The 21,073-nt window shown below is 39.7% G+C and overlaps 1 protein-coding gene across 1 annotated transcript in view; it reads right to left on the bottom strand.

Moving 5' to 3' along the window:
- Nucleotides 1–21,073, bottom strand: part of CALD1 (caldesmon 1) — a 181,473-nt gene that overhangs the window by 112,976 nt on the left and 47,424 nt on the right. Inside the window, exon 2 of the mRNA XM_088018519.1 lies at nucleotides 3,703–3,796. The gene's annotated coding sequence lies outside the window, so the exon portion shown is untranslated. The remainder of the gene's footprint in view (nucleotides 1–3,702; nucleotides 3,797–21,073) is intronic.

The raw sequence follows: 21,073 nt of genomic DNA, 5'->3' as shown, positions 1-21,073 counted from the left end.
TGTGCTTCCACAGAGGCACCTCTTAAAGCCAGCTGCAATTCCCTGGCCTCGAAACTGCCATCACTCGGCCAAAGTCACAAAATCCACATAGGGCGATGCTGGAATGTCCTCCTACCCCACCTAACATGAAGGGTTCCAGAACATTGAGATGACCATGGGACTGTGTTCCTTTTGCCCTTTCAGTCCCTCACCAAACTTGGGCTCATTGCTCATCTTCTTCCTTATACCTCATGACAAGGACCTACGCGGAGACTCCTAAAGGTGAGACTCTTGGGGAAGGACTGGATTCCAGACATTCTCACATACGAGGCTGGTTCTAGAGCCACGACCAGAATTCTACAGAAAAGATTCTTAGTTTTAAGAAAGACCCCCTCAGATCCTGTGATAACAAGCTTGGGCACACTTGAACTAAACAAGAGACTGAGCACTTTATTAAAGGTGTCCAGGGAGACTCGTTCTGCAAAACTCACGAAAAGAGGAAGAAAAAAAGAAACTTCTCTTTCCACTCCATCTGGAGCTTCAACCGACTCCAAAAATATTGGCCCACAGTGGTTATAAAATCTCCCATTTATGCTGTTCTTAAACAAGGGCAAAGCCTTACCACTCAAAGCACTTCTTTTACATGCTCATAGGAAAATCATCTCTCTCTCCAAACCTTGTAGCTGACTGAAATTAATGAAACACAGTCGGGAGGCACCTATGCTGGCCACTGGCCACCATTCATTTGGAACACCCCATCTAGGCCATTCATGGATTATAGAGCTATTTTCTCTTAACTACAAAATTTCTCTTTTCTCATGTTACATAAATAACAATTTGAGTAAAAATCCCTGACTTCAGGTGTCACTGATATCCTGGGTAGCTGATATCCTGGGTAGCTGCATAAAAACTGGCATCTTTTTCTGGCTACTCAAAGAACACCAAGAGGGAAGTGTAGAAGTGGGTACATAGAAAGCTGGTATCTCATAGTTCATTAAAGAACATGGGTGGGGTTTGCAGAGAAGGAGGAGGTTTCCAGACTTCAGACAGTCTCTTCCACTGATCATCAGACAATTCAAGGAAAGATCAAGGTTCTGCTAAAGAAAGATAACTAAGAGAGGAGAGAAAAAGAAAAAAATTGCAAGGGGAGAACTTGAAGAAAGGTAATACTTCAGAAAATAAACAAAATGAATAAATATCTTTCCTCCTTTTGTTTGTATCACAGAAAGCAGGAAAACTAGTACTGGGATAAACACAGTCCCAGGAGAAATGACATTTGCTGGTGGGGCCTAGAGAGAAGATTGTTATGGCCATCATGGCCCATGGTCTCTCCACGCTCCACCAGCCCCCATTCTGGCCTGGCTGTGAAACTCAAAAATATTGCCAAAGCCTCCTTGAGAGCACAGGTAGAGGAGTGGGGAAAACCAGCAGGGCTCAATGGACTAAGGAAGGAGTTCAATGTGAAAGTGGTCCACTCCCTTCCACTGAGCTCTTTACTGGCTGTCTAGACAAGATGGTCTATGCCCCTGACCCCGAGAAGGATCTACTTTCTGTCTCTCTTGATATTGAGGAATCCAATCCCAGGCTCCCCTATTGTCCAGTCTGATCAGCTCTGATTGGTTGATGAAACGAATGGCCACAAAGGAAGGAGTTGATGTGTGAGACCCCCTTGGCAGAAACTTGGGGAGTCAAACATATCCTCATGGGTACAATTAGCTAAAGGGTGGCAAAGTTGGGGAGGGCAAGCCCCACAGGAGTGGTTTGGGGCATAGACCCAAAGGAGGGGACAGAAGAAGAAATAAAATAGATCCAAATAAATGAAGAGAGAGAAATAGATAGACATACATTAGTTAATATATATGTTCTTACAACCCCTCATTAGAAGTAGCATGTGGATTTCTTTTTCATGGGAGGGTTCTTCTGTTATTTACCAAGAAAATCTTCTGCGTACAATTTCTGGTGGCATTTTGGAAACACCCCTTCTCTATCTCCACACAATCTCTCTGGATGACTTCATCAATTCTCATGGTTCTAATTCCTAAGTAGAGGTTATGACTGGGAACATCTCTGTCTCTAGCTCTCACCTGAGCTTTAGACTGGCATAGGCCCTTGAAATCCCACAAGTCCTCACGTCAGTAAATCCAAATCTAAATTCATCGTCCTTCCCTCCTGGAAGAGCACTCTCATGGAAGAGTGATAGGATCTGGGGCAGGCTCATGCTATTTACTGTCTCCTACCTTTTTGAGAAGAGAGGTAAGTCTCCTGGGGTCAGCTAATCATATTTTTCTTCCAGCCCCTCTCCAGTCTTATTTCCACTTATTGTGGTAGAGGGCAGCAAATGAGGAGAAAGGACCACTAATAATCATCATTTGGAGATAGTCTTAAAGCAAATAAATTGTAGGTTCAGAGGCTACATCTAATCATCTATGTATTCATTCATTCAATAAATATTATTAAACGTCTTACTATATAAAACTTCCCTATGGCTGTGAGACATGTAAAAGGCACACTCTTCAATTTCTAAACTAACACCATGTTATTGGAAAATGAGAGCTGCACACAAAGGACTACAACACACCACAGCATAACCAAATGTTCTGAGAGTGAGGTCCATGCTATGAAAGTTCAGGAAAGAAGAATCAGAAGGAAGTGCATCTTCAATAAACTAAAAATCCGAATATTAGAAACAAACGATAATGGGGTGTTATGGATTGAATTGTGGTGCCCTGAATTCATATGTTCAAGTCCTGACCCCCAGTACTTTAGAATGTAACCGTATTTGAAGATTGAGTTTTTAAAGAGGGGATTAACTTAAAATGAGATGATTAGGGTGAGCCCTAATCTGATATGACTGGTGTCCTTGTCAGAAGGGGAAATGTTGGACGCAGAGAGAGACACAAAACACGTGTGCACACTATAGGATGGCCATGCAAAAACACAGGGAGAAGACAGCCATGTGCCAGCCAAGCAGAGAGGCCTCAGGAGAAGCCAACCCTGCTGACATCTTGATCTCAGATTTCTAGGCTCCAGAACTGTGGGGAAATTTTTGTTGTTTAGGCCACCCGGTCTGTGGTATGTTGCTATGGCAACCCAAGCAAACTACTACCGGGGGCAAGGGATATAATCCGGAAACAACAATTGTCTGGGAACCACGCGGAATTCCTGAAAAACTTTCCCTCTTACTGGTGCCAACCTGGGCAACACTGTGAACAAGTGAAATTTCCTTTACTTTCCATATCCTCTCCCTTCTGAAATCCCCTCTTTCTGCTCCCCAGTAGACCTTCCGGTGGAAGTTCTCCTTCCGGCTGAGGAGGGTTCACTGGAAGTAATGGTACTTATTGTTCCTGAAATCACCAGTGTCTGTGCAAAGGTGAGCTTATTCACTGGGGAAGACTGACTAATCATCTCTCCATTCCCTCAAGTCATCAGCATTCTTTGCCGGAAGTGAGGACTTCATTATTATTGATCTGGGACTGTTTTGCTTAAGATGTTATATATGCAGGAAAAAACAAAGCAAAAAATCAAATTACAAAGCAGAAAAAAACAATTCCTTCCAAACTTGATGGACTAATTGGTAAATAAACTATGAGGAGCATAGCAGAAAGCCTGGCTTCCCACAGTGCATCTTTAGGTGCAAGGATTTAAAAAATCAGGCACAGAGAGGCTGTGTAACTGCTAAGAACAGAGCCTCCCCTCCCCCTCCATCACATAAACGCTACTCACAGGTAAGCAATCAGATGTTCACTTCTGAGCCTTCTGGTTGATCACGAATCCTTGTAGAATTTGATTGAAGGATCTTAAAATGTTTTAATGATACCTGGGTATAAAAGGAAGATGGAAACATGATTAAGTGGAATGAATTTTAGTTACTGTAGACTATGTTTTAAGATATCATTTCTTCCTCAGGTACTATTGTGAGTTAGGACCTTAAAGGGGGAAATAAGTCACCAACGGATGTTGTGTAATTGCATTTTAATATTTTATTTATTTATTTGACAGAGAGAAACATAGAAAGAGAGGGAACACAAGCAGGGGGAGTGGGGGAGGGAGAAGCAGACTTCCCACTGAGCAGGGAGCCCAATGTGGGGCTCGATCCCAGGACCCTGGAATCATGACCTGAGCGGAAGGCAGACACTTAACAACTGAGCCACCCAGGCGCCCCTGTGCAATTGCATTTTAAAGAAAATGAGCACAATTATTCCAGTGTCAACCCCTAACTTACTCTAAGTAATGGGGTGGAGAAGGTGGTATAGTTAATACAGAACAGGGAGTACTACAAATGCCAATAATCAAAGACAAAGGCTTTAGAACATAGTCAAGGACACCCCCTTCTCCAAGCCCAATCACAATCCTTCCAAGCTTCAGATTCTCAAAGACCATTTGGGCCCTTTGCTTTGTCCAGAGTCTTCTGTTGGTGATGGTCAGGAACTTGACTAATGGGTATAGGAGAGTCTGGAGGATTACAATTACAGAAATGTACTAGTAGATAATCTAGAGTTAAATCTCTTGCACCTGAAACACAGCAATAAATACTAAACATTAGAAAGACCAAAGAAATAACAGCTGTGAAACTAAATCACCATCATACCCTTAAACCTTTCCCAACACAATGCAACAAGGACTTCTAATGAGTATGAGTATGAAATGCAACTTTGCGCTTTTAATGTTTGCCTTTAACCAAGTAGAGAAATGGGTCTCAAGTGGACCTTAAGAATATAGCTTGCTTTCATCCATCCCCAGCCTTTGCCACTAGGCACTGGAAGAAAACAGAAGCTCACAGAGGTGAAGGCACTGGCTTGGAATCTCACTGCTAGAAACTGGACCTGGATTCCTAGATTCTCATTTCAGTTTTCACAGGTAAAAAAACAAAACAAAACAAAAAGCTGCTTAGCATGTTACTTATGGTTTGTATCCATCTGAGGCTATTATGCAAACTAATGATCAGGGAACCTTGAGGTGCTCACAGGTTCGTCAGCAAATCTGGGTGCCATCCCTTTTCTTAATCTGGAGCAGCCAGTCAGGCTATCTGTAGCTCCCCTCCCTCAACCTCTACCACCTCTTCCCACTGGTCCCAAGTGCACACTTTTACTGTTGTACTGTCATACATCTAAAGCTCCTTGCTCAGCATTCTGGGAATGGAGGCCCTCATCTGAAGGATGTTGTCCTTGGAGTGATAAAACATATAATTACACTTCCGGGTTACAAAGCCAGAAGGTGACAAGAGCTCCCAAACCCACTTAAATTTCGTTTCTTCTACTGTGGGTCCAAGTTTGGAGGTCTTTTCTATAAACCTGAGGAGAAGGGGACAATAAAATCGTGAGGCATTTCCTAGGTGGAAAGCTTGCCTAAGCCTGCTTCATAATCCGGTTCCTTACAGCTCCTAGCCCCCTGCTAGCATGCAGGAGGACATCAAGAAATACCTGTTGAATGAATGAATGGAAACCATGGATGAACTTCCCAAAACTGTAGGCCAAATTTTGTGCATATTAACATTCATTAGCTTTCAAGGCAGTCTCTGTTCCACTTTTCTTCCTGCCAAAATAAGAACTGCCTTCTAAATAATTAGCAGAGTACTTAATGATGGAGTTTAGATGAGAACTGATTACAAAGAGTGCTCCTACAAGTCAATTTACAAACACATATAGATTGAGTGCTCTCTGTGTGCCAGGAACCTACTGGGAATATGACAATGAACAAACAGCCCTGGTACTTGGCCTTATGGTGCTTATGGTGTATTGAACCCCTAGAATAGGTGTTCTTAGACTGGCTGCACATCAGAATCTTCTGGGGAGGGGCTTTTAAAAATATATGGGATACTCTAGAGAGGTGCCCAGGAATCTGCACCTTAAAAAAAGTTGCCTATATTCGGAATATGATGTAGATTATAGTACCGTCCCCACAGAGGCCTCTCATCCTTGACCCTCGGGCTTCAACAAAGACATCAGAGACTAGAGGAAAGCAAGAGTTATGTGCCTTGACTGAAACTGAACATACTGAGAGACATTTAAATTGGCAGAGAAAACAGTTCACAGTACCTTCCCCAAACCCTCTGGCAGGATCAGTATTTAGATGCCTGGTTTTCCTTTCCCTGCATTCAATTCTCTCACTGTTTTTATTTTTAAATTTAGGAACGAATAAAAGAAAAATAGAGGAAGAAAATGTTACCAGTGGGAAAAATTATTTTTGGTCTATAGTGTCTGGGTCTATGTTCATGAACTATCTTGTTCGTGAGGCAAAGAGAGAAAAGAAAAACTTTCAAGAGGAATGGCAAAGTGACTGCAAAGTGGAGTTTGTCTTCAGATACACTTTCCTTCTATTTTCCAAGTTAGAATTGAAGGGCCACAAAACTGATGAAGCTCTTACTCCCTGTTTTAAAATCTTTTTCTACCATTAGTTACTTTGCAACTTCAAATAGATTCCTGAGTGCCTATTATTCACTGGACCCCTTTAAGCTTTTAATTCAGTGCCCAACACATGGATTCTGGCTGACCTGGCTCAAAGGCAGTTACTGAAATTCTCTGTAGGCAAAGCTGAGTCTAGACCGGATGGTAAAGAAGGAAAACACCTGAGATGAAGGAAGAGGGGAAGGGAGAGAGAGCAGTATTGTGTTAGGCAAGTGAGCCTGTCTTCCTCCCACAACCCCCTTCCCAAGCTGTGGCAAACAGCCAGGTGCTATTTATTGCTCCTTTGATTGAACAGTCTGCTCAGGGCCATTTGGGTTTTATATGAAAGCATTCGCTCTGGGAGAATCAAGGTGTAATAAAAGGAAAGGAGAGGGTGCCTGGATGGCTCAGTTGGTTGAGCGACTGCCTTCGGCTCAGGTCATGATCCTGGAGTCCCAGGATCGAGTCCCGCATTGGGCTCCCTGCTCAGCAGGGAGTGTGCTTCTCCCTCTGACCCTCCTCCCTCTCATGATTTCTATCATTCTCTCTCTCTCAAATAAATAAAAATCTTTAAAAAAAAAAAAAGGAAAGGAGAAATTTCTCTCCTCTCAATCAGATTTCTAGTTCTCCAAGAGTAGTGATTTTCTTAAACACCTCAAAAAATCCCTAGCTAAAGCCAGTCGGTAGCATGAAAAACACAAACTAGCACCTTCCTAGGTTACCCAAATGAAAAAACATTGCCAGTACAAATTTGCAAAAAGTGATTACAATTCTACCTTAAAATTCCTACCACAAGTATTCACGGAAAGATGCCATTTCCCAAATGGATACTGAAGGGTTGAGTGAAGGGGAGGGTCTTAGATGATAATTATAACAGGTAGTTATTACAAAGGTTAAATTAGGGATCCTTTATAAAAATGAATAACTTTGTATAGCCAACAAGAACCAGGTTTTAATTATTTTAAAATTTTATTTTATGTGGTTGAATTAGGACCCCTTGATTTTAACATTAATATTTATCTTTAAAAATCCTGCATGACTCTTTTGTAACATGTTCTGCTTTCATTACGGACATAATAAATACTATGTATTAAGGGCTCTTAGTGCCAACCTTTGTGCTAAGCACCTGGTACACATCTATCTCGTCTGATCTCTATAGCAGCCTAGTGAGGTTCAGTGTTAGCCCTAAGAAGCTCATTGTATTTAAGTCATTTGCCTCAATTCACCCAGATAGTAAGTAGTGAAGAAAGTATTCCAACCCAAGGGCTGACCCAGCCTGAAGGATGTATTGAAAGGATACATGCCCACAGTCACTTATTCATTGAGTGAGGACTCTGCACGAGGATGGGGCCCACAGCGATGAACAAGGACTGCTTTCCCACAGCCTGTGTTCTGGTGGAGTAGAGCCAACACACGTGTTTCTGATCGTGAGGAAATAAAACCGCACGTTGCCATAGAGGGCCAGTGGAAGGCCACCGGAGGTTGCATGGTGAAAGATGGTCTCTCCAAAGAGAAGACATCGAGACAAAGATACATTTCTAGGAAGGAGTAGCCCACGTGAAGATCTAGGGAAAGAGTGTTCTAGGAGGTGCCCTTGAGGATCCTGGCATGAGGTAGAGGCTTTTATAAGATGACTGTGTGCTCTGTGATCATGAAACACTTTCAAGTTACTTGGCCCATATGGGACTCAGGCTTATCTGTCTGTTGGCAGAGTACACAATGCTGAAAGATGTGCCAAACAAGGGGACTTACCAAAAATTGATCCTCAAAGTGCTGCCTTTGCTGGAACTCATGACAGTGGTAGTGGTGCTGGTCACCTAGCCCTACCCACAGAGGAGAGTGCCAGGGACGCACATGGCCCCCTTTGTATTCAGTGCCCAGAATGATGGAGGTCCCCTGCACCCCCTCTCACTTGGCAAACTTGATGAGAGCTGCTGTCCGTGGGCTTATGTTAGCTCCTTTCAGTCTTGTGCATTGGAGGATAAGGCAGAATATTTCTTAATAACAGAAGAATGAAAAGCTATAGGACATAATCCTTAGAATGGGAAAGGAATGGTAAGTAGCTATGTCAGTCGTAGTTGGCAGGAAGTCACATAATTTGTGGGGATGGAAATTAAAATATTTAAAAATAGATCTATGGGTTTTAGTCAGAATGAGCCAGTAACAATAAAACATCACTAATTGTCTCTTGTGAATTGTCTCTGTTTTTCATTTATAGTGGAATATGGGAGCCGGCAGTGTTTTAGAAGGGAAGAAATATGTGATCTTAGGGAATTTGGTCACTTAAATAAATACTAATGAGTGAACCAACCTTGACCAAGTCATTTAACCACTTTAAGACCCTCAATTCCTTCATCTGTAACATGAATTTTTTTGAATAGAGATTTAAGATCCCTCCAATTCACATGGTTTGTATATAATTCTATGATCTTCCGAGGGAGAAAAAAATGCCTTGTGCATGTCTCAGTATCTGTGAATGACTTTGTAATGGTTGTGAATAAAACAAGCTCAAATGAGTCACCCCTTTTAGCATCTAACAGGCTGCTCAACTGAAGGGTACTGTGTTGCAGGGACCACTGACCCTCCCATCCCATGCCCCATCATTTCTAAGAGATGAGTGTATTTTATAGCTCCAAGGGAAATGATAATATAATATAAAATAATATCTATCATTTATTGAATACCTACTATGTGCAAAGTACTTGACATCTGTTATCTCATTTAATCTTCAAAAGAAAACTATGAAACTGGTTGTTTTTATTAGCCCCATCTGAAAGCAAGGAAAGATTCAGATTCACTACCACATAGTTAATAAGTAGCAGAGTTGGAATTGCACCCAGATTTGTTTGATTCCAAAGCTCTTCCCATGACTGAACACTTGGAGTAGTCATAGCTGCCAACAACGACACTTCTTTTACTCTTCTGAGATTTATACCAAAGAAAAAATTTTTGGAGGAGGGTCTTAATGAGTCTGTTTAATTCAGATAGACCAACTTATGCATTTGCCTACAAATGAGTAGCTTGTGGCCGTTTAGTACTCATGGAGAACAGCTAGAAACTCTGGGTAAAATTCCAAAAACCAAAAATCTGTTTGAAGGCATCAGAGAGCCGCTGCAGTAACCAAGACTTAAGGGGCCAACATCCTGGAGAGAAAGAAGGCCTGGAAAAATGGCCTCACATTCAGTGATTTCTCCCTCAAGGCATTTGCCGAATCCTTAAGACACAAAAACATGACAGAGAACAAGAAACCAAGCAGGATACTTCTGCACAGCACAGTTTTCAGCAGCTGCACAGAGCTGAGTAGGAAAAACTTCAAGAAGGAGAACCATTTTAGACTGGAGAGAGCTACTCTATTCTAATTGTGGTGGTTTTTACACAGCCATATGTGTTTGTCAAAACTTACGGAACTCTACTAAAAGGAGTAAATATTACTATACGTAAATTATGCTTTGGTTAAAATAATGGAAGGAAGGAAAAAAAAGAAGAAAGTGTCTGGGGATACAATCTCAAGAGGACCCTTGGAGAGTTCACCCACAGAGAGGGGGCAGACTGAAGGTCCATGGAGTGATACAAACTCACCTCAGCCCTAATTCAGCTAAAGTGAACTCCCCAAATCTATCAAACTACCAGAACATAGGTTAACCCCATCTGGAGGAAGGTAACATCATCCAGCACTTCAATTGGGTATGCATATGGAAAAAAAGAAAACTAAGTCTTGACCTCTGTTTAACACCATACCCTCCACCCCACGCCCTCCAAAAATTCCAGATTGAGTGCAGATCTAAATGTGAAAGCTGACACATAAAAGCCTTCAGAAAAAAAGTAAAGGATATGTCCATGTTCTTGAGATAGGAAAAGATTTTGTAAATCACTAACCATAAAGCATTAAAATTGATAAATTTCACTGTATTAAAATTAAGAACCATAAAGAGAGGGAAAAGGCAAGCCAGAGGTTGAAAAAAAATATTAGCAATACATATATTTGACAAAGGACTTATATCCAGAATATATAAAGAATTCCCACAAATCAGTAAGAAAAAGATAGATGACCCAATAGGAAAATGGGTAAAGGTTTGATAGGCACTTCACAAAAGAGGATACTAAAATGGCCAATAAGCATATGAAAAAGTGCTCAATCTCAATCATTAGAAAAATTCAAATTAAAACCACACACCATTAGAATAGCTAAAATTCAAAAGACAGACAATTCAAAGTGTTGGTGAGCAACTGAAACTCTCATGCACTGCTGCGGGAGCGTAAACTGGTACAATCACTTAGGAAAAATATTTGGCAGTTTCAGCTGCCGAAATGGAATATTTGTGTATCCTGTGACCAAGATATCTTATTCCTAGGTATGTACACAACAAAAATCCAGGGGTGCTTGTGTGGCTCAGTTGGTTAGGTGTCCGACTCTTAATTTCGGCACAGGTCATTATCTTGGGGTCCTGGGATTGAGCCCTGCAATCAGCTCTGCACTCAGTGGGGAGTCTGCTTGAGGATTCTGGCTCCCTCACCCTCTACCCCTCCCTCCACTTGCACAAGCACTCTCACTCTCAGATAAATAAATAAATCTTTTAAAAAATCCATGCATATATTCATCAGAAGACATGAACTAGAACAGAATGCTCATAGCAACACTTTTTATAATAGCCACAAACAGGAAATCACCTCATTGTCTACCAATGGTAAAGTGGATAAGTTGTGGCAGGCAAACAATGAAATACTGTATAACAATTAGAATGATCTAAGTATTGCTCAGGCAATGAATCTCAGAAGCATAATGTCAAATAACAGAAGTCACACACAAACACACACAAACACACACACACACACACACACACACACAGGAGGATTCTATTAACATAAAATTAAAAAACAGACAGAACTAATACTTGGTGTTAGAAATCAGAGTAACAGTTATCCTAAGGCAGTGGGGGTAAGGGGAGGAGGCTGACTATAAAAGGGGGCACAAGGGGGGCTTTTCGGGTGCTAGTAATGTTTCTTTTTTTTTAAGATTTTATTTATTTGAGAGAGAACATGCACACGAGTAGGGGGTAAGGGCAGAAGGAGAGAGAGAGAAGCAGACTCCCCACCAAGCGTGGACCCTGATGCAGGGCCCAATCCAGGACCCTGGGATCACGACCTGAGACAAAAGCAGACCCTTAACCTACTGAGCCACCCAGGCGCCCTGTAATGTTCTGTTTCTTGATCTGGGTGGGGTCTATACCATTATGTTCATTTAGTGAAAATTCATCATGCTGTACAATTATGATCTGTACACTTTTCTGTACATTATACATCAATAAAAATTATTTTTATAACATGTGAAGAAAAAAGATGAAGCCTCACTTGGGAAAGATGACAACTAAAGGGAATTTATGAGCTCAAAATATATAAAATCATGAAAGTTCAATATTTCTGTTCATATATTAATACCAGTAGGAAAATAAAATAACAAAAAGAAAGACAAACAATGAGAGAAAACAAGAAAGTAATACAAATCAATGTACTCTGTAGGGGGAAAACTGTAGTCGGAAAGGCTGGGATCAATTTGGCCAGTTATTTCTAAATTAAAAGTCAACACTGGATTATTTACCAATGACTTAGTGAACTTCCCATAGATATATTTTGGTTTACTATATCTTAGAAGGGAAAGTTTGAATGTTTTTGCAAGTAGCCCATACCAAAGCAATTCAAATACAGGGGCTACTTATCATCCTAAGATGTGGTGAAACTTCACGTCCACTCAGCCCTTTGCTCACTAACCACACTGTTTCTCCTCTTCGCTTCCAACCACGCACCTTCCCAAATCTACCTCCAGTGGTGCACATGTGCATCAAGCTCTTGCACAAGATTTCCTCTTATTTAAATCATTTGTTTCCGATTTAAGTTTTTGCCTAGGTATCTTGAGTAATATTTGTCCATAGTACACTTGTATTTCAGTGTAAATTATTATGTCTGTGGGAGAGTCTCTTGGTTTTCATGAGATACATTTTTCATGTTACTATGGAATTATGCATATGGACATATAAAGATATTCATATAAATCAGTAGATGAGAGAGACAAGGTGCATTAACAGGATTCCATGTTAGGAATTTATTTAGCCAAGCAGGTTAATTAAATAAAGCAAGAAACTAAGGAAATTGTTCATATAATTCAAGAAAATGTCAATGATTCAATGAAAGTAAAAGTTCTCTTGGCATTCTGCAACAAACAGATTCACTGCATTGGGGACTGACAAAGCTTCAAACTATTCAGTTGGGTTGGACATTGGTCTTTCCCTTGAAAGCAGCATGAAATTGTGAGAGAATACAGCCTGTGGGGTCATAATAGAGGTATGACCTTAAGGAAATTCTTTGTTGGGTATTAGTTACTTATTTTAAAATCAAAATGATTAGAAATAACAAGTGTTGGCAAGGATGGGGAGAAAAAGGAACACTTGTACACTGCTGGTGGGAATGTAAATTGGTGCAGCCACTGTGGAAAACAGTGTGGAGGTTCCTCAAAAAGTTAAAAATAGAACACCATATAATCCAATAATTCCACTATTGGGTATCTGCCCAAAGAAATAACACTAATTCAAAAAGATATAGGCACCCCAACGCTTACTGCAACATTATTTACAAGAGCCAAGACATGGAAACAACCTAAGTGTCCATCAATAGATGAGGAAATTTGGTGTATACACACATGCATGTGCATGCACACACACACAGGAATATTACGCAGCCATAAAAAGGATAAGATCATGCCATGTGAGACAACAGAGATGAACCTAGTTGGTATGATGTGAAGTGAAAGAAGTCAAACTGAGAAGGACAAATACCACATGGTTCCACTCATAAGTGGAATCTTAAAAAAAAAAAAGGAAGAAAGAAAGCCACAAATGAATAAACAAACAAAAAGCCAAATCAGACCTATAAATTCAGAGGACAAACTGATGGTTGTCAGAGGGAAGGGGGAGGAATTTTGGGAAAAATGGGTGAAGTGGAGAGAGAGACACAGCCTCCAATTACAGAACGGATACGTCATGGGAATAAAAGGCACAGCATAAGGAATATAGTCAGTGATACTGTAATAGTGATGTAATGGGACAGACAGTAGCTACACTTGCGGTGAACATAGCATAATGTATAAATTTGCCAAATCACTAAGTTGTACACCTGAAACTAATGTAACATTGTGTGTCAACTATACTCAAAAAAATGAGAATAATAATAACTACCTTGAAGGGTTTTTCCTCCTCTGTGTCCCATAGTATTTTGTTAATGCCTCTATAATGGCACTGTCACAGTGGACTGTCATTGCACGTGGATGGGCTTCTTGGCGGCAAGGACAAGGTCTTTATCGGTAATTCTATCCCAAGCATTTTGCATATGCCATGGCATATAACATATGCTCCGTATAAGTGTGTTGGGGGAGTGAGGGAATAAATGAATGAGAAAGCATATAATGAGCCTAGTATTGGACCTAGAATGCTACAGGCCCCTAATGAGCTTACCTCCTCTTTTCCTCCTTCCTTGTTATTCTGTATCTGGAAAGCAGAATGAATCAAATCAACCCTTTGCTTATTTCTATACCATTAATGGTATAGAATTTTGTTGAATTTCCCTTAAAATTTCAAGGAACACAAAGGATATAGCTTAGATATATGTTCTCAGAGGAGCCGTTTTTGTACAACTATGAAGAAGAAAAAAATTCTTAATGGAACAGAACAAGATTACATAATAGTATGAAGGGAGGGCCTTGATGTCTTTAAACAGTGTGTTTGCTGCAGCCTTTCCTACTTTTCCTTGAACAAGTAATGAATTAAGAATAATCCATGATGCTATTTGTACTGGCCAAAATCTTTCAATTGTTAACAGAAGAATGAGAGTGGATTTTTACAGGCAAGATAATTTCTGATTGGAGAAGCAGTAAGAATGTATCCATGGCAGGGTGAAGGTCAGATGTTTATTTTTAAGCATTATGAAAAGTTCTCTACTTGTCTGAAGCAAATAGGAAAGAGAAAGTCATTTATGGCATTATGAAATTTCTAGACTTCTCATGGGAAAGCAGCTGACGTCAGTGTTTGATAAGCTTCCTGTGGCTACAAACATACAAGACATTAACTCCTGAGAAAAATGTAACTTTCTCTTTACAGGATCCGGTATACCTGCAGCTGGACTTTGATATAACTACCGTTCATTATGAAAGACCTGATGATGCAGATATTAAATAGTCCAAAGATTGTGGAGAGGCAGTTGGTTTGGCTGTTGTCACTACCTACACCAGCATCACCACCACCATCGTTGCTCTCATCATTATCAGCAAGCACTGATGTTTGTTCTATCATTTATAATGTACTATGTTAAATGTTTGGGCTCCAATGAATAAGAAACAGTGCACTTAATTTTTATGTATATTTAATTTTCCAACAAATGCGGTCTTCCTGCTTCTCTTCTGTCCATGTATGGCTTCTATGCTTTTTAAATTGAGAATCTATTTTTTATCAAGTATTACTTTATTTTATTTTAAAAAGAATAGTGTTGGGGCACCTGGGTGGCTAAGTCGTTAAGCGTCTGCCTTCGGCTCAGGTCATGATCCCAGGATCCTGGGATCGAGCCCCACATCGGGCTCCCTGCTCAGCGGGAAGTCTGCTTCTCCCTCTCCCACTCCCCCTGCTTGTGTTCCCTCTCTTGCTGTGTCTCTCTCTGTCAAATAAATAAATAAAATCTTTTTAATAAATAAATAAATAAATAAAAATAAAAATAAAAAGAATAGTGTTATTAAGATAGAGTTTGCATACTATACAAGTCACTCATCTCAAGTGTACAATTCTATAGTTTTTAGTATATTCAGAGTTGAGCAACCAACACCAAAACCAATATAGAACATTTTCATCACCCAAAAAGAAACCCTATACCCTGTAGCCATCACCCTCCTCCCAGTCTCCCTTACCTCCCCCAGACAGAAGCAACTATTAAACTATATTCTGTCTCTATAGAGTTCCCTGTTCTGAACATTCCATATGAATGGAATCATATAATATGTGGTCTTTCGTGACTGAATTCTTTTACTTAGCACAATGTTTTCCAAGTTGATCGATGTGGTAGCAGGTATTAGTACTTCATTAACTTTATGGCCAAATAATATTCCACTGAATGGCTATATCACATTTTGTTTATCCATTCATCCACTGATGAACATTTGGGTTGTTTCCATCTTTTAAATATTATGAATAATGCTGCTATAAATATTTGTGTCCAAGTTTTTGTGTGGACATATTTTTTCATTTCTCTTGGGTATATACTTAGGAGTGGAATTGCAGGGTCATATGGTAATTTTATGTTTAATTGAGGGACTGCAGTACACTTTTTCAAAGTGGCTGCTCTATTTTTATCTTCTGACCAGGGCTCTGATTTTTTCTACATTCTTGCCAGCAGGATGGATAGGTTGTAGAGATCTGCTATACAGCACAGTGCCTACAGTTAATAATACAGCATTGTGCACCTAAAAATTTGTTAAAAGGGTACATCTCATGTTAAATGTTCTTACCACATACACACATACACAAAAGGAAACTGTGTATAGCTTCTTAAATAAAGAGAACTTACATACAGAGAGAAGCAACCACAAAGATTAGAATGCTCATGATTGAATCCCTTTAATTACAGTAGACTCAATTTACTGACAGTCTATCCATGAAGTTGGTCTTCAGGAATTTTGGATATTCACAAAGAAGCAGTGTCCTAATTCAGTACTTTCCACTTAAGACTACAGGCCATCCAAGCAATTGGATAATTTATTCAATTCAGTCAATTCATTATACTTGATTGATTCAGTGAATTGATTTTTGTGTTCCTACTGTATAATATGTACTTGTTTATTTAAAGCATTCTTAAAACTTTTTCTGGTGTTCATTTGATTGCTGCTTGAAATTTGAGTACCTAAGTACAGGGCTACATATTATATTTCTATATTTTGCTGATCTTAAGGCCAGTTGCTTAGATGAGCAAAAACACAAAGCAAAATAATACTCGAAGTGGAATGATCCTGTTCCTCTTCTCTACTTTCTAACCAGCCAGCACTACCCACTGCTCTCTTCCACCCCAGAGCTATGTGCTTTAGACCTAATCCAGAGCCTTTAGCTCAATTGGTGTGAAGGATAAAATGCTGACATAGGGAATCTGGGCAGCAGGAGGACTTGGAGCTTACAGAAGAACCTAGAATCATCTTGTCTACCAATGTAACGAAAGGTGAAACTCTGAAAAAAATCACTGATTGATGTCATTCCTCAGCATTTTAAAGAAAATCAGCTTCAGCATTAATTGTTTGCACATCCGGCTGAAAGAGTAGCCAGTGGAGGCTGCAGTCCCACGGATGAGATGCCAAGTCCTTTGCACTAGAAAACTGGTATAACATCATCACACTTACTCTGTCTGTTCATCATCACCCAGTTATCAGTCTGTTATTATCTTGGAAACTGTGGACATCGGGAAAAACAGCAAAATAACAACGCACAGGGGACCATTTTTTGCACAGGGCCCTGGGAAGGGCCAGTAGAATTCCTCTGATCAGTCTCCTTTTGACTTTTTCCCATAGACCTTGTTCCTGCACTGAAATGTCTGGAATGCTTGGTAGGGACAAAGCGGGTTGGTCATAGGGTAATTACGCTTCTATCATCAGTGAGATCAGTTTGTGGACTAATTTTCAAGTGACATCTAGTGACATCACAAATGGGTTAAGAATACAAATACACAGCACTTTTATAATAAAGAGAGCTTTCATATCCCTTTCTTCAAATGATTTTCATGGCAACTCAGAGGTTAGTAAGACAAATATCATTTGCAACACCCTATAAATGGGACTTAGAGAGGTCTAGCGAGGTTAAAAGGTTTACCCAAACTCTTTCACAGCTAGTGGTGGGTACATCAAGGTCCTCCAATCTGTTCTTTTTGCAGAACACCATTCTTCTTGTATTTGGTTATTTAACAACAAAGGTCATTTAGCAGGAGCTGGTATATTTTTCATTTTAGGACAAATCAATCACTATATTTGGTTTTAGAAATCAGATAATCCACTGTTTAATTCCCAACTGGTACCATGGGCTAAAATTTTTAAAAATAACAATCTCAAGGAATGATTCTTTGTTGAATGGCCTTTCAATCTGACCTGTCTTTGCAGTAATCACATAGTGGGAAGAGTGCAACAAGTGACAAATCCTTCAAGCAACTGTCTTTCCCTCAAAGTAGTTGAACATCAAATAGATCTGTCAAGGCATGGTGGCACACCACAGGGGCTTTCCATATGGAGTCTCAATTACAGCATTACTGGCGACGTGTCATCAGAAATTTCAGATTCCACATGATTTACTTTTTAAAACATTACAAAGTACTCAAGGTATCCCTATAAATTTGACTCTCACTCAATGACATTCTAGGGATCTTTTTTGAGTGGAAGAAAAAGGCCTACCTATGTGTGGTCCTGTGAATATCATTCCTCATGTATGTCATAGAGAGAAAAATTTTGAGGTTGGCTCTTCTACTAATCCTATTTCATGAGACAGTAAGCCAGACCCAATTTGGGGTTCTACTTCCAGTTATTAAATGGAAGTTGTTGGGGAGCCTGGGTGGCTCAGTCAGTTAAGCATTGGACTCTTGGTTTCGGCTCAGGTCATGATCTTGCGGTTGTGTGATCCACTGCCACGTTGGGCTCCATGCTCAGTGTGGTGTCTGCTTGAGATTCTCTCTCTCTCCTTCTCCTTCTGCCCCTCCCCCCACTTGTGCATGCTCTATCTCTCTCAAACAAACAAATAAATAAAATCTTCAAAAAATAAATGGCAGTTGTTAAGGATATAGCAGAGATGAACAGAGATCTTTGTCCTCATAGAGCTAACTCTTTAGTAGGAAATAAATATTTCCATTTATGCCTTACTCACTTCTTCTTTCTTTGGGTTGAGTTCTATTTATTTATTTATTTGAGAGAGAGAGAGAGAGAGAGCAAGCATGAGCAGGGGGCAGGGAGAGGCAGAGAATCTCAAGCAGACTCTGCACTGAGCACAAAGCCCAACACGGGGCTCGATCCCATGACCCGGAGACCATAACTTGAGCCAAAACCAAGAGTTGGGCACTTAACTGACAAAGCCACCCAGGCTCCCCTGGGTTGAGTTCTTTTTTTAAAAAAATTTTATTATGGTAAGGACACTAAATAGGAGATATACCCTCTCAATGTCTTAATGTCTTACTTCTGTATCCCCAGTGCTTAGCATAGCTCTGAGTACATACTAATTTCTCAATAAATATATGTTAAGTGAATAAATAAATGAGGTTCCCCAGATGCTCATACTTTTTCAATTCTAAATTCATTAGCCAGTGTTCTTCTTCCTGGGACCAGACTGAAAGCCGATGCAAGGTGGACAATCAGAATGTCACTGAAGGCTGGTACTGACATTTTTATTGGCAATTATATTAGATGGTTGATGGTAATGTGGACAATATCCCAGCTTCAATCTGTTATAGCCACAAACTTAAAACCAGGCTGCTTTCTTTTAAAAAATGATGTGTGTTATTAACCCAATGGAGGATGGAGTGAAGATACAGATGGGTCAATGAAACCATTTCCACATTAATACATTTCAAATTGAACAGCCCATAATAATTTTATCTCCAAAGGACAGCATTGTTTAAACATACCGATGCTTCTATTTATATGCCAACCAAAATACCACAGAAGCCTCATCAGTTCTAACATTAATAGTTGAGCTGATTGAATTAAATGAAAAAGACAAATTATTCAATAAAACCTTTTGGGAAATTGCCACCAAATAACTACTTGGTAGCTCTGTCTCTTTTGAAATGGCAATTCTGCCAATATTCAGGCACAATTATAGGATAAACAGAGCTGAAATATATAACTGTAAAACATGTCTTGCAGCTTCAAAAGGAAAAAGTTCTAAAATATGTTTTCCAGAGACAAAAATTCTTACATGTTTGGAACATAAAAACGTGATTGTGACAAATTATTGTGCAAGAATGAAAAACAAATGACTGCAAATAACAGAACTGAGGCCACATACGAACGCCATCCCAGAACCTTGAACAAAACTATAAATACTTAGGTGGAATATACTAGAAGATGGAGAGAGGAAAACATTACATTTAGCCAGAATTTAAATGCATTTGAGGCTTCAGAGATACACTGTTTAGGGAATGTTTTTCTTTTCTCTGTGCCCTTTCATTTCCTGATATGGCTCAAAAGGAAAAACTCAGAAATGAACACCCAAAGTGTCCTTATTATATTTTTAGGCTGTCTGAGTCCAAAGGAGGGAAATCCAGGAGTGCTGGCTCTTGATCATAAGCTCCCTGAGTAAGCAATTACATTTTTACACTGCTTCATGTTCTCATAGTAACTCACACAGTCCTCGACAATTAATTACTGACAGAATGAAATACTGATGGTTTTCAAGACCACTTTTGTTTCTGTTTTACTCTGTTGTAAAAGGTCCCAAATCACCAAATCTGTAAAGTCATACCTATCTCTGGACGCTATATCGATATATATCTTATTATGGAGAATATACAAGTATACACTTCATTACAGAGACTTTAGAAAATACAGAGATATATGTAGGACAATTATAAAGTCTCTTTTTAATCCCTCCTGCCTTGAGATTAAAGTTTCAAATATATCCTTCTAGTTGTTTTTTAGCCACACAAATATTTCTATTTTAAAAGATAATTTAATATGTCATGTATTTAATTTTTTCACTTATGCATGTTTTCCTACATCATTCTTGTAACATGATTAATAAAGTCATCGTTCATGTAAACATTCCTCGATCACTGTGCATGTAAAGTATTTCAAGTTTCAAATAATGCTGTGATGGACATTCTTGTACATAAATCTTTATCCCTAAATCTCGACTGCTTTGTTTCAAATTGCTAAGTAATATAGAGGGCTTAGTGATGCTGGGGGATCAGATTGATCATACTTTCTTTCTGTGACTTCTTCTTGTTTCAAATAACCAATTGGAAGAGTTGGAACAGTATTTGCAATGCCACCAAAATATTTGGAGTTGAGTTACAGTAAATAACAAATAACTGAAGAGTATCATTCTTTCACTGTCAAGATTAGAGAAGAACCCCCCCAAAGTTGTATTTAAAAACCTGATTTTAAAGATTGACCAAATTGAGCCTTTAGAAATGAGGTTATTCACAGATGAGGCAAGCTAAACCATCAAAATCAAGCACATTATATGTGGACACACACAGTGGGAGGCAGAAGAGAAAAAACCAGGGCTGGCAGTGGTAATCCATAGCATCACAGGAGAGCATCTGGTGGACTGAGAAGGTCTGTTAAGGAAGAGGTAACAGTGGGTCTAATGGTTGGGGCACAAGCACTCTAAAGATGGGGATGATATTTCATACTTTTGTTTCCTCTCTACAACTCACAGAACATTCCAGCACTGTTACTTTTTCTTTCAGCCAAAAGAACATAATTGAACACGGTCCATGATCCCTGAGTTTTTCCCATCTTAGTAAAGGGCACCAGCATTCACCTGGTTGCTTGAGCCCTGGACCTGGGAGTCACTCCAGTCACTGCTTCTTTACCATCCAATCTACATCGCTCCCCATGATAAATTACTAAATCCAGGTGATTCTCCCTTTGGAATATACTTGAAAGGGTCCATTTATCTTCATCCTTGTTGCTACCACCCTAATCCAAGCCA

The sequence above is a fragment of the Eumetopias jubatus genome, unplaced genomic scaffold (assembly GCF_037043125.1).
Source record: "Eumetopias jubatus isolate StellerSeaLion01/CBP00866 unplaced genomic scaffold, mEumJub1_p1.0 scaffold_14, whole genome shotgun sequence".
Taxonomy (NCBI): Eukaryota; Metazoa; Chordata; class Mammalia; order Carnivora; family Otariidae; genus Eumetopias; species Eumetopias jubatus.
Note: the sequence above shows the minus strand (reverse complement) of the source record. Positions and strands in the feature narration are given on the sequence as shown.